The sequence below is a fragment of the Nelumbo nucifera genome, chromosome 1, assembly GCF_055504915.1.
Source record: "Nelumbo nucifera cultivar China Antique chromosome 1, China Antique-T2T, whole genome shotgun sequence".
Taxonomy (NCBI): domain Eukaryota; kingdom Viridiplantae; phylum Streptophyta; class Magnoliopsida; order Proteales; family Nelumbonaceae; genus Nelumbo; species Nelumbo nucifera.
This window is the reverse complement of record NC_142649.1, coordinates 89,631,329-89,643,841: the sequence shown is the minus strand read 5'-3', so window position 1 is coordinate 89,643,841 and position 12,513 is coordinate 89,631,329. Positions and strand designations below refer to the sequence as shown.

General features: G+C 34.7%; 1 long non-coding RNA gene across 6 annotated transcripts; it reads left to right on the top strand.

Moving 5' to 3' along the window:
* The first annotated feature begins 5,290 nt into the window (after positions 1–5,290).
* Positions 5,291–12,289, top strand: LOC104588840 (uncharacterized). Of its 6 annotated transcripts, none has more exons than XR_016076398.1 (4): positions 5,291–5,839; positions 7,308–9,966; positions 11,424–11,486; positions 12,071–12,289. It is a non-coding gene; the product is annotated as an uncharacterized LOC104588840 (long non-coding RNA). The 6 variants fall into 6 exon arrangements; XR_016076402.1 differs by lacking the exons at positions 11,424–11,486; positions 12,071–12,289 and having other exon boundaries at positions 5,309–5,839; positions 7,308–7,520; positions 8,871–8,985; positions 9,352–11,417; XR_016076400.1 differs by lacking the exon at positions 11,424–11,486 and having other exon boundaries at positions 5,292–5,839.
* Positions 12,290–12,513: the final 224 nt, after the last annotated feature.

The following is a 12,513-nucleotide window of genomic DNA, read 5'->3' as shown; positions in this document are numbered from 1 at the left end:
AGTACATCTTGGGCCAATACGATTAAGTGGGAGATGGCTTATGGCCATCAATACAATCCTTGACGTGTATGACTACCTATAGGTCAATGGGAATAACGACACGATCAATTGAATATTTGCTCTATGTGGATAAAATGCACACACTATCAACCCTTTATCATCATCATCATCATCATCATCATTATTATTATTATTATTATTTTCTCATAAAACTTTGTTTTGTTTTTCCTCCTTTGAATTTGTTCACTATGAGTAGTAATTGGTTGAGAGAAAATATCTCAATTGTAGGGACATGTGTCTCATCGTAGGTAGGAGGAAGTCTCAAACGTTCTAGGAGGAGGAATAGGGTTACTCTCTATTATTTTGGAGCACCCAACTTACTAGGTAAAGTTCAAATGGGAGTCTCTATAAATAAAGCTCCAAAAAGTGACGTACATGTACATGCTATCAATATTAGCCACTTGAAAGAAAAATCTCTATGCTAGTTTTCCTCCATATCTATAAATAAAGTTTAGTGAAAATAGAACTCCACTTTGATTGGTGAAGAAGCTTGAGTCCTATGTTCAAGCTTGACAAAGTTCCTATATTTTTATCATCTTCAACCATCACCCTTTATCCCTATATGTTCACAATTTGCAACTATTAATTGCTATAATTATAATTTTAAGTATTTATTGAAATAATATTAATTTTTTGTTTATGAGATATGAAAATATGTTTGAGTTCTTGTCTCTTATCATTCTGAGAGATCACTTAAAAACTTCATAAGAATAGGTGGTCGGACAAAAACTATTGAAAAATAATTTAATTATATGCGTCTTTCATTAAGAAATGTCATAGAATATTGCTTTGGTGTACTAAACTCAATACTTTTAATCTTAAAGTTGATGTCACTATCCAATGCATAAGTAAATATGAATTATATTTGCATGTTATGTGTTCCATAATCATATTCCGAATAACAAGGCATTATAATTTGAGAATTATTCATCCTTGACTAAGAAACATTAGGAGAAAGCAGACAACATAATAAGTATTTTTTTCATAAATATGTTATGTATTATTTGATAACATGTATTGGATTTTTTGGTGTTTAACTATTTATTAGAAAGAATAAATATTCATGGTAAACTAATTGCATGTATTTAAATAATTTCTTGTTATAGCAATACCTAATGTCTGAACATCAAAGATGAATGTGTTAATGTTGATTATTGTCCCTAATGTTTAGAATTATGTGGGGCCTAGATTGATATATTTAAACATTGGAAAAAATATATAGCAATGTAATCAATTTTATTACAAATTTGACATGTGGGTCTATTATTAATGAATCCTTGTATATAACCACCAAAGGTTCGGCTGCATCTAAAGCTTGTAAATCTATAAGAATAAGAGTGTCGTGCTCCTAAACTAGTTTGATCAGAATTAAGATGTTTAGAGTTGTTTGTGTGATGCTATGTATATGGTTATCATACAACAAGAACACCACACCCATCCTTTCTATTGTTGACAACAAAGAAAAATGTATGTTTTTATAATGCATCTTTAGTCAAGGAGAATTCTTCACATATGAACAAATCAAATAATTACTCAAGATTTATTGCATTAATTTATACAAGGTTGACCATAAATTGTAGCAATGAATGGCCGTTATGAAGAAGGAAGTTCATCTAGAATGTAGGTCTAAAGCTCTTCATCGAATACAAATAATTGCAACCGGAAAGTTGGTCATAGATGATGTTAAATTTTTGCAAATATCCAATCATGGGTCAAATCCTTTCTTGAGATGGCAAAGTTGGTGATGAAGTGTGATAACACATATGGGGGATTAACAATACATAGTAATGTTCAAGAATGTCCTATGCTTGTTTGGCTAACTTGATACCAACCATGTAAGGAAGGGAAAAGGTGGATAGAGTAACCAAAATCTAAGACAAAATATTCATACCATAATTCATATTTAAGGATTGCCTTGTCAGGTGTTGCAAAAAATTAGTCGTTGATAAACATGGGTCAGTGGTCTTCAAAGAGTGACCTCCATAAGAGATATTTTGTGATGTCCAGTTTAATGGGAACCAAGTTTCTTATAATGGAAGTAACTACAAATATCGATTATGGTGATGAGGTCTCATCAGAGTTTTGAGAGTTCTAAGATCTGGTTGAAGTCATGGTTATGTCAAGAATAGAAGATTTGAGTGACATAACACTACCACTATGATACCATAAAAATGTTAAGATAATTAAAAGAAAAATCTAGCCTTACTACTTGAGTTGAAGAAATACAAAATGGGATTTGTGCTACGAACATGGCTAATAAATAGGTAAGTGTCTCAGTTGTTATAGCAAAGACATTGGGATGAACCAGCCTTTACCAAGATTCGGGATTATGGGTCTTAGGAGATGGGATACTAAAACAAAAGCATAGGCTCTTTTATTTGTTAAAAAAACTAAGCTTTAATCGGCATCTATGGGGGTGTTTAGAATTGAAAATGGGGTGGGTTCAGGGTGGGGATCATACTCCCCATCTCCGACTCTGACTTTGAAACAAATCTCCGTCCTCGACCCCAATCCCCACTAGGGGATCCTTGATCGATATGGATTCCCCATTGGGAACTTGAATCCATGAAAATTTTAAATTAAAATTATTTTTAGAAAATAGGTTTACTTAAAATAAAGGAAGTTTGTTAAAATATAAAAATATTTTAAATATATTTTGATTTATAATATAATAATATAATAATGTCATATATGTATATATTTATGTTAGACAGTTTTGTATGCCCTTAGCTTCAATCCGTTTTGATGTACTTTTGTTATTTAGTGGAAATAATTAAAGTGCATGTTTGATTCATGTTGTTTGGTATAATTCTGTGTAAGACCCTAAAACTGGACACTTATAGAGACTCGTGTTAGTTTTAAATGTTCACAACCATTGGATAAGTCTAGGGAGATTTATCCTGCCAAGACTGATACTGGTGTGCCACCAAGTGTTGGAATGGCCTATCTCGGCCACCAAGGTAAGACCCAAGGCACACGTAGTATGGGATTACTTGAATCCTTGAATCGGACTAGATTTCCAGTATTGCCCTAGACCTTGGAGACAGATGAGCAAAACTGGAAAGTTACACCTGACCCCTAGACTCGATTATGACACTTCACTAGGTATCGGATCGGGCTGTCTTTGATATGCCAATCAATGAGATCCTTAGCGGGGATCAAAACCTAGGTATGTTGGGACAGTCCGAGAATTCATCTGAGTGGGTGATCATAATGACAGGATCAGCCCCTTTGTCGGACAAGGGTAATGATCGGGAAAGACACTCTCTCTGATGGAAACCAAACTGTCGGCAGTTGATTTCAATCGTTGGAATTTTGTTTTGCAAAATTAATATATATATGTATATGTACGGTTTCGAAATGTTTGCAAATGGTTTTAATTCCCAAGATCCATGTGATTAGAGAGTGCGACACTGTTCCTTGCAGCCGAGGGAGAGGTCCTCTCTTGTCGGGCAGTGCTTGATCATTAAGGGCTAAGAGGTTAAGTGTAAGACCATTTAGGATAGTACCTGATGGGCTAATCTTGCGCCAGCTCACAGTCTTTGGGTTTTTATAAGATGGCTTGGCCCAATGACCACTTAATGTAAGTGTTGGGCCCATAGGGTCCATGTGATGGGCTCAGGGGTTCACTGAGTTTTTCAATGAATTCGGTTGGGTCTTGTAATAAAGGCTGGGCCGAACCCATGTGGCTGGTGTGTAGATCAATGCTTGGGTCCCACGCCATACAAAGAAGCCCAACTGGGCAGCAGATTGGAAACTAATTAAACACTGAACACAATGGGCCAAAAGCCCATTTCGAGTTGGGCTGATATGATCACCCATCCATGGGGCGAATCTGAGATTAATGTTAGTAAAAGGATTGGGCCTTTAACCTTATCCACTCTAAGAGACCAAATTCAAATCAGATTTGAATCTGGTAACCTCCTGATAAGATCAGGAGTAAGCTAACTTAATCTACAGATAGGATTAAGATAATCCCCTATCCAAATACTGATTTGGATTGGGATAACTCCTAATTAGGAGGTTTCTTAATCAAGAAGAAAAGAGGAGAAACCCTAAGAAGAAGAGAGAAATCATATTAGATTTCGAACCAAGGGTTTAGGTGTGCAAGAAAGCTTCCTGCGAATAGAGATTAGATCTCATTCATACTCCAGAGGGAAGAGAACCAATTATTCTGTCTTCATCCTTGGAGTTCTCCTCCAGCCGCCGCCGCCATTACTTCTCACAAGATTCGATCTTTGCAGAGGAAAGAAGTCAAGAAACCAGTTCTTGACATCAGTCTTGCAGAAAAGACTGAAGAGGATTCGATGTTCAGAGTTTCTAGAGGATTCTTGCGAAGGATCCAGTGTGTAGGACGCACTCTGCTGGTTCCGTTCCACTCACAGCTGTGTCATCTTCAGCAGGAGCGGATTTTGGTTTCTTCTTTGGGCGTGAACACCAACTTTGGGAGATACTGCTTCTCCAGATCAGGTATATTCCTCCCTTTTGCTTTTGGTTCAGATCTGGTTCGATGATGGTTCAAGTATGATCTTTTAATATTGTATTCTAAATTTAGGGAATGTGATTCCCAGTTGGGAGAAGGTAGGAAAACTTTTGAAATTCGCCCACCCATTCCGCAACGTTTTATGGCGTCCATTAGATGGATCCTACTATTCTTTCAATTTAATATATAATTGGATTTGGTGTTCTATGGGGAATTCACTCTCCATCCTTGTCCCTGTCCCTGGTCAGGTATCACTATTAGTTCCCATCCCCACCAAGGCAATCTCCACCCTAACCCCATGGGGCTGGGGAAGTTGGGTAACCAATGAGAATGAGGAGAATTGCTATCCCTAGGGGTATTCTCTAAGGTGGATGTGGATTATTTGGCTTAATTCTAGAATACAACAAAAAGAGTATCCTTTTACATTGTGGCACACATTCTAGGCTAAGTTATGATGTGTTTTGAAGCTAAATATATCATAATATTTTCACCACACCACAATCTCATATTCTAAAACTCACCACACCTTGAAACAATGATTTGAAATATTTTAATAATAATTTATGTATTCCAAATCTCAAGGATTTTGGAACACACCACATAACCACAATACAAAATGCTTGGTGTGGCGTGGTGTTTTCCAAAAACACACCTTTTGAAATTGACCATGGTGGGGTCAGTGGCTTAGAACGTACCACACACTTTTGGGATTAGATTAAAGTGACATAGTGACGGTTGTTATGGCACCGCTACATTCATCTTGCTAGTAGATTAGATTAAAGTAAATGTTGAATGAAAATCAAAAGGATGAAATATTAGGCGGGTAACTTTTTACACACATTTACTCTTCTCTTGAGAAAAGATGCAGGGTTTCTAGCTTGAGAAGAAAGAATCAATAAGCACCATTGAGCGTTTAATGGGTGCTCCCCTCTCCATCGATCTCCGAAGCAAATACAACCTGAGATTGATCCCCATTTGCAAGGATGACGAGGTTTAGGTCATCTATGGGAGTTACAAGGGCCGAGAAGGGAAGCTCGTATAGGTTTACCGCCGTAAGTGGGTGATCCACATCGAGAAGATCCCAGAGAGAAGGTTAGTGGATCCACGATCAACATCGGCATTAACACATCCAAGGTCGTCATAACGAAACTCAAACTCGACAAGGATCACAAATCTCTCCTTGATTGCAAGGCCAAGGGCAGAGCGGCTACTAATAAGGACAAGGGCACTAAGTTCACTCCCGAGGATATCATGTAGAACAATGATTAATGAATCTATTTGTCGATCTCCATTCAGGTCCTCATTGGTTTCTACCTCTTCTTTTGTTTTTTTTTTTTTTAATTTTCTAGAGATACTAGAAACTTGTTAAGTAAATTTGGGGAACAAGAGAGGGAATCAATAGTTTTTTTGAAGTTGGATATGTTTTTGCCTACGGAATATACAATGGTAGAATTTTATCTTAAACCTAAGATTTTGAAATTTGGATTTCGTGCAAAAAAAAAAAAAAAGACCGAACAGTATAATCAATTGACTGAATGGGACGACCAAGCTTCATTGGCATTCACTCTAGTAGCAAAAGAATTCACCATTCAAACAGGGCAACCAAGGTATTCTTGCCACACTACTTCTTTACATCTAAAATTTCTAATCTATTTATTATTTTCCTATGAAATATATCTTTCAATACATATTAGGGTTCCTATTTAAACTTTTATATTATTTGAACTTCAGTTAGTTGAAGTAAATCGAATGATTATGTTATTTCAATTTCATCCTCTAATAACCCCAGCTTATCACTGCACTAGAACGGTAAAGTAGAAAAAAAGGGAAAAAAAGAAGAGATTAGATCAAATAAATAAATGGTGAAACATTTCATAGAAACTATGATGATAAAAAGACAATAAAAAGTGCAGATGGGTGTGAGGAAGTTTGTTCTAGGGTGGCACAAAAACCCTAAGAAGACTCTTCCTTAGAAATTGTTAGAGTTTATTCTCTTTGTCTTGATATTTGTTAAATCTATGACCTTAATTTGTTTTCTCCCCAAAGAAAGCTGACAAAAAAGTAAGGGGCATGAAGCTCCAAATCTCTTTTTATTTCTTATTAATGTATTAACCTATCAACTATTTGGGAATTCCACAACAGTTTGAAGGAAATGCTAACAAATACTCAAAATTTTTAATACAAAAATATGTTGAATCTGAATATTAACAAATCAAATTTGAATATAATTATCTTTGGCTCAATTCAATTTGTCCGCCTTACTTTCTTTTCCCCATTGCTCAAAACAAGTTTATTGTTACAGAGGTAATGGTGAATTTGATTAAGCCCCTGTTTGAGAACACTTATAAGAAGTACTTTTAACAAGTACTTCTTTTAAGAGTTGGGATCACACATTAAGTGGTTTTGTTTGTTTGGTAAAAAAGTGGGGAAGAAGTACTTTAAAAAAGTGACCTGAAGTTGGTTTTTTTTTCAGCACTTATTGAAGAAGTACTCCAAAAAAAATGGGACAAACCATTCCCTAATATTTTCTTGTAATACCTAAAATACCCCCGTGCGAGGGTTATCCATCTCTTCTCATTTGAACATATTTACCAGGTAGCGACACACCCAGTTATAGATCCATCGGCAATGATCGGCGGTGCGGAAAAGTGGCCGGCAGACCTGTCGTTTGGCCACTTTATTCTATTTTCTAAAGCTATTCTTCTCATGTAATCATTTTTTTGTTGTTTTTTTTTTTTTAACTTGAACTCCCTGTTCTTTGCAGATCTCTCACACTCGTTTGTGCACAGATAATTGAAACCCTAGAAACCTGGAGAAAGGATGAGCATGAAGGACGATCTCCCTGGCAAAGGAGGGGGCTTCTCTATAGATCCAAATCTACCGAGATGGGTCTGCCAGAACTGTTGGTACGCTCTCTGCATTATAAGTGTCGACTCTTACGCAGACAAGTTCTTCAACTATCCATTTTCTCGATCTGGTTAGTGGTTTCTAATTTTTTTAATCCTGCTTAAGCTCCATTTTATTTTAATTTGTTCACTATCATCGTAATTGGTATATGAATTGCTACCTTCTCTTAATTCTCATTCCAATTTTCTTTAGGCTTTTGTATATGCAAAATTTTAGTTTTTCCTATTTGATACCGAATAGAATTTCCATGTTCTAGTCGAATTCTAAGCTAAATTATGTCGAACATAAAAACCTAAGTATATTTATGCTTATGCAATCGGAAATTATGAGGAGCATTTTTTTCATTTTTTGGAAGTTCTTGGTGTTTCTGTGTAGCTTCAGTTGTATCTTTATCTTAATTGTTCTAGTAAATGTTTATCTGAATTCAATTTAGACCTACTTTTTTGAATTATTTATTTTTGGGTAGTTGTATCAAAATTTAATTGATTTGTTTGTTACTAGTTGGATAACTTGGTTGCCTTTTATTGTTTTATTTATCTTGCCGAAATCCCCTTTAAACCGTCAAAATCAGCTTACAAGTATAATCGTCACTGAATTTTGAACTCTCTCGGGATGTATACGGGAATTCATATTCGAATCTTACACTGCCATAGGGATCGAAATCTGGGATCAAAACCCAGATTTGGTTTGCTGGTATGCAGCCTTGCCTCTCTGTGAAGTGAGGGCTAAAATTGTCATTTGTGTCAATATAAGCGCTTATGGGGAAAGTAGCTTACCAAACATCCCCACCCCAATAAGTGCTTAAAAACATAATAAGTGATTTGGTAAGTGGGTTACCAAACAGCTTTAACTGTTTGTTAAAATAAGTACTTCTAAGAAGTACTTCTGCAACAAATACTTCTTTTAACAACCACTTAATCATCAAACTGGGCCTAAGAGGGTAACAATAGTCTTAACTAGAAGGGCTTAAAAATGTTTTTGTGGCTAAAGGTAGAGATTTCTTGGGTTTGAAAATGGTTTTAGGCAAATCTTTGCAAGACAGTGAAAAATAAAAATCGTAAACAAAGTATAAGAATCAAGTTTTTAAATAAAAACTTTGTTCATGTGTTTTTTTTTTGCTTTTCTTTTGAGCAACCATTCATCTAAATTTGGAAGTATGATTAGGATAGGCTATCATTTATAATTTCTTAATTTTGTATATTTACATGCTTTGCCTTTTGAGTGAAGGCTAAAACTTATGGACTGCATATATTTGAATGAGACTTTCTTGTTCTCAAAAACTTCTATACCCTATTAATTTATTTATGTGAAAATAAAGTTTAAACGGGTAAGGAGTTGAACTAAAGTTATTATGCAGCGTCTTATGTTCCTTGATTGGTGTATAGACTGATATGCTTTCACTCACTTTTATGAATAAAAGTTTCCAAGGAAAAAGAGAAGGGTGGTTAGGTAGCTTACAAAGGAGAAGGTTAATTGTGGGTCTTGTTTGGATAAAGATATGACCTTGACTTTAATCTTCAAAGGGAAGAATGAAGGTATGAACTTTTTGTCTCTCATGACTTGGCTAGTAGCTCTTGGTAAGGAAGTACTTCGGACTCAAATACATCTCTGATTCTTTTGGCCTTTTAAGTTGGTTTCAAATCTGATTTTGGAATCAAGCAAGTTACAAACCTGAATTCCGCTCTAACTTTGCCTTTTTATTAGGTTCTTGTTTTGTCTTCGGAAATTCATGAATTGAACTTGGTTGCATACCTGTATTCAAATGATTTTATATTTGTGTTTTAGAAACAAGTATTAGTTGCATGCCTGTGTTTCGGCTTGAATTTTGATTTCTCAAAATTCATTTGAAATTTATGTTTAAATAATAATAGTAATAGTACAAATTGTGAACCCATGTTTAGGTTTGGTTCCTCATTATTGAGAAATGCACTGGCTTCATAGTTTTATATCATATAAATGCAAAGCTTTGGTCTTAGATTGCAAGAGGTGCACATCTTTTGTGCTTCTTTGGGAGGGCTGAAGCAAAGCGGCTTGTGGCTTTCCAAGGTGGGCCCCATACAACCTCTACCAAATAGCAAAAGTAAACCGTGATCCAAATTGTACCAAGCTAGGATTAAGCAGTCAAATGCCTAGGAAAAGTAGGGGTGCAACTTGGGCAAACTTGGGTTGGGTGTCAAAATTTGAATGGCCCCGACCTGAAGGCTTGCAAAAGTTCAAGCTGTTAAATGGGATATCCAAGAGAAGAATTAGAAAGTTCTCTAGTTTCCCTTTTTTTAGTTCACATATTAAAGCAACTAGAGTGCTAATAGCACTTCCTACTGTATACAGAGACCCAACAACTTATTAATATATATTTTCAATCATTTGATTGCAGGCAACTGTCTCAACACAATCAACCATGTTAGTGTTGCCTTATGATACAATCTTAAACCCATTGAATTTACAAAATGTGGTTAGCTAATTCCATGGTCAGGAACTCAGGATTAATGGCCTCCAGCATTCTATGTATTTTGCAGGTTGGAAGTAACATAATCTATATCACCTTTTTCTTGCATTTGTGTAAGATTCTTTTTTCAAGTGGTTATTTGTGATTATGAAAAATTAAATTGACTTCATAATTACCTAATGACTATGTACATAAAAAAAAAGAATATTGGATATTGCTCTTGGTACGTAGACTGAAATAGTGAAACAAGGCTTCTTGTAGCCAATTTCATAAAATTGGGTAAGGCTATTTCGAGTTGAAGAAACCAATTAAGTAAAAGCCTGTATCACAGAGATGACATTTTCTTACCATGTGTGTAGCCTTAATGGCATCCTTTTTAGCTTTCCTACGCTTAACAGACTCTTCAAATGCTTTTCTCTCTACGTCCTTAGCTTCATCATGGCTTGTTGCAGATCATATAGTTCATCATTCACACTTCTTTCCTCCACCTAAAATCCATATAACATTTTGAAATTGTTCAATCATTGAAGAATTTGAGTCACTAAGATAACCCAGTTTGACACTAATTTTGCTACATCAATTCCTAAAGAGCCAAAGGAAACTTTATTTAACTACACTGAGACTCAGGGGTGTTCAGATGTAGATTCAGCCATGGCAGGTTAGACCTTCCAAGTGCACAATGACTTGTTAGTCTTATAGGCTGCCAAGGATTTTGAGTTGGGTCCAGCTTAACCCACTCTTCTATTTTCATGTGAAAAAAGATGCATTCCCTGACTTTCTCCACGGCTCCAACTAATTCATTGGTGACCTTTAACTTGTAGGGAATGAAAATATTTGCAGTAGAACCTATTTGAAAGCTTAAGAATGTAGTATTTTCAGCGGTTTGCCCCTCAGAGCATGGAGTTGAGTTTTAAGAATTAGAGAGTGGTTCAGTTTATTTTATAGATGGCGAAAAATTATGTATTGAGTAGTAAGAAATACATACCAGCACCAACTCATTTGCAAGAAGATGGTTAATGAAGATCCTCGCTAGGTTCATGAACTGAAGATAACCCCTCTTCACTAGCTTCTTTACTAAATGACCTTAACAAATGACATGAACCCTAACAAGGGCTCCTTTGTAATATTCCTTCCCATTCATAGATAGTCATGGCTGATTTTGTGGTGTTTGTATTCCTCTAGAACCTTCTAAGGAAGATGCTGATGTGAGTCTTCTCCAATAGCTTCCACATTTGTTAGGTTTTTCTTGGAATATTAAAGTTTGAACTGGGCTAGTTAACTTCATACTGTAATCTTGGGTGGATCTATTTGTTTATGTTTATGATTCCCTTGGTGTTTGCTTGGATATATTTACTTCTTGATTGTTAACATAGATTAAATTTTGAAGTTGCCGATATATATCTTTGTATATAATGTGTAGGATAATTCATATTTAAATATCAATACCATTGGTGTTGATTTTGTAAATATGATAGACATCTTTCAAAATTCTAATTTCCATCTTCTTACTTCTGTTATAAACTTCAGGTTTTCTTTCTTTAGAAAATAAACACAGTGGCATTAGGATGGAAAGACTATAAATTCTAGATTGTAAGTATCTTCTCTTTTGTTTTTGAACTCTTCAAGTCATGCACCGAGCTTCCTCCCATGGCATCCCATTCATGGAAACAAGTGCTAAATTCCCCTCTAATTAAAAAATTAGTTTTAATTTTTTAAATTATTTCTTAATGTTTACTATTTATTAACTCTTCTCATTTACACTATGGTATTATGTTGGAATGGTAAAATAACAAATGTAATAGTGACAATATATGTATATTATTTTTCGAAGTTGAGCTTTAATACAGATAAGCATCTACCTCAAGAGCTTTAAAAACTTTGGAACCATTATGGCTCAAGGTATTCTTTTAAAATAAAGATCTATAAACAAAAGTAAGAGGAATAAAGGTCCAGATTTTGGGAGATATCTATTGATGTACCTATTATGCACAAGGAAGCTTTAATTTGACTATATGGTTGTTTTAAAACAATTAGAGATACAATTGGAGCAAATATCGATTGTCCATCATTTTGTGAGTGATATTTTGATTATACTTGTTTGTCAAAGATATTTCATATCTAATTTAGTTTACATGATATTAATATTTAATTTTTTTCATTCTTTTTTTTTTCAGGTTGAACATGTCAACAAGACACAACACATATGGGTGCAGAATTTAAAGAATAAATCTAATTATTTTACTTTTTTTGTTTAATATGTAACAAGAAAGCTAGTTATAATATATTTGTTATAATGGATGTATGTAAACTTTTGAATTTGGAAGTATATCTTGTATTTTCTTATTGAATTCTTTGTAATTTTGATTTAGAAATAGAAAAATGGTCTTTAGCATTAACATGTGTTATAGGTTTTACAAATTATGAATCCATATCATGGGTATTTATATTAATTTGTAAAAAACTATATACTCTTTTTAGCGGCTAATATAATTGTTGTTATACATAGTTTATTTGCCATAGTTTAGTCTATAGCAGTAGATATTTTTCCGCTACAAGTTTTCTAATTGACAAATCATTGCATTTAGCGGCAGTTGTTGGTGGTACAATAAGATATATA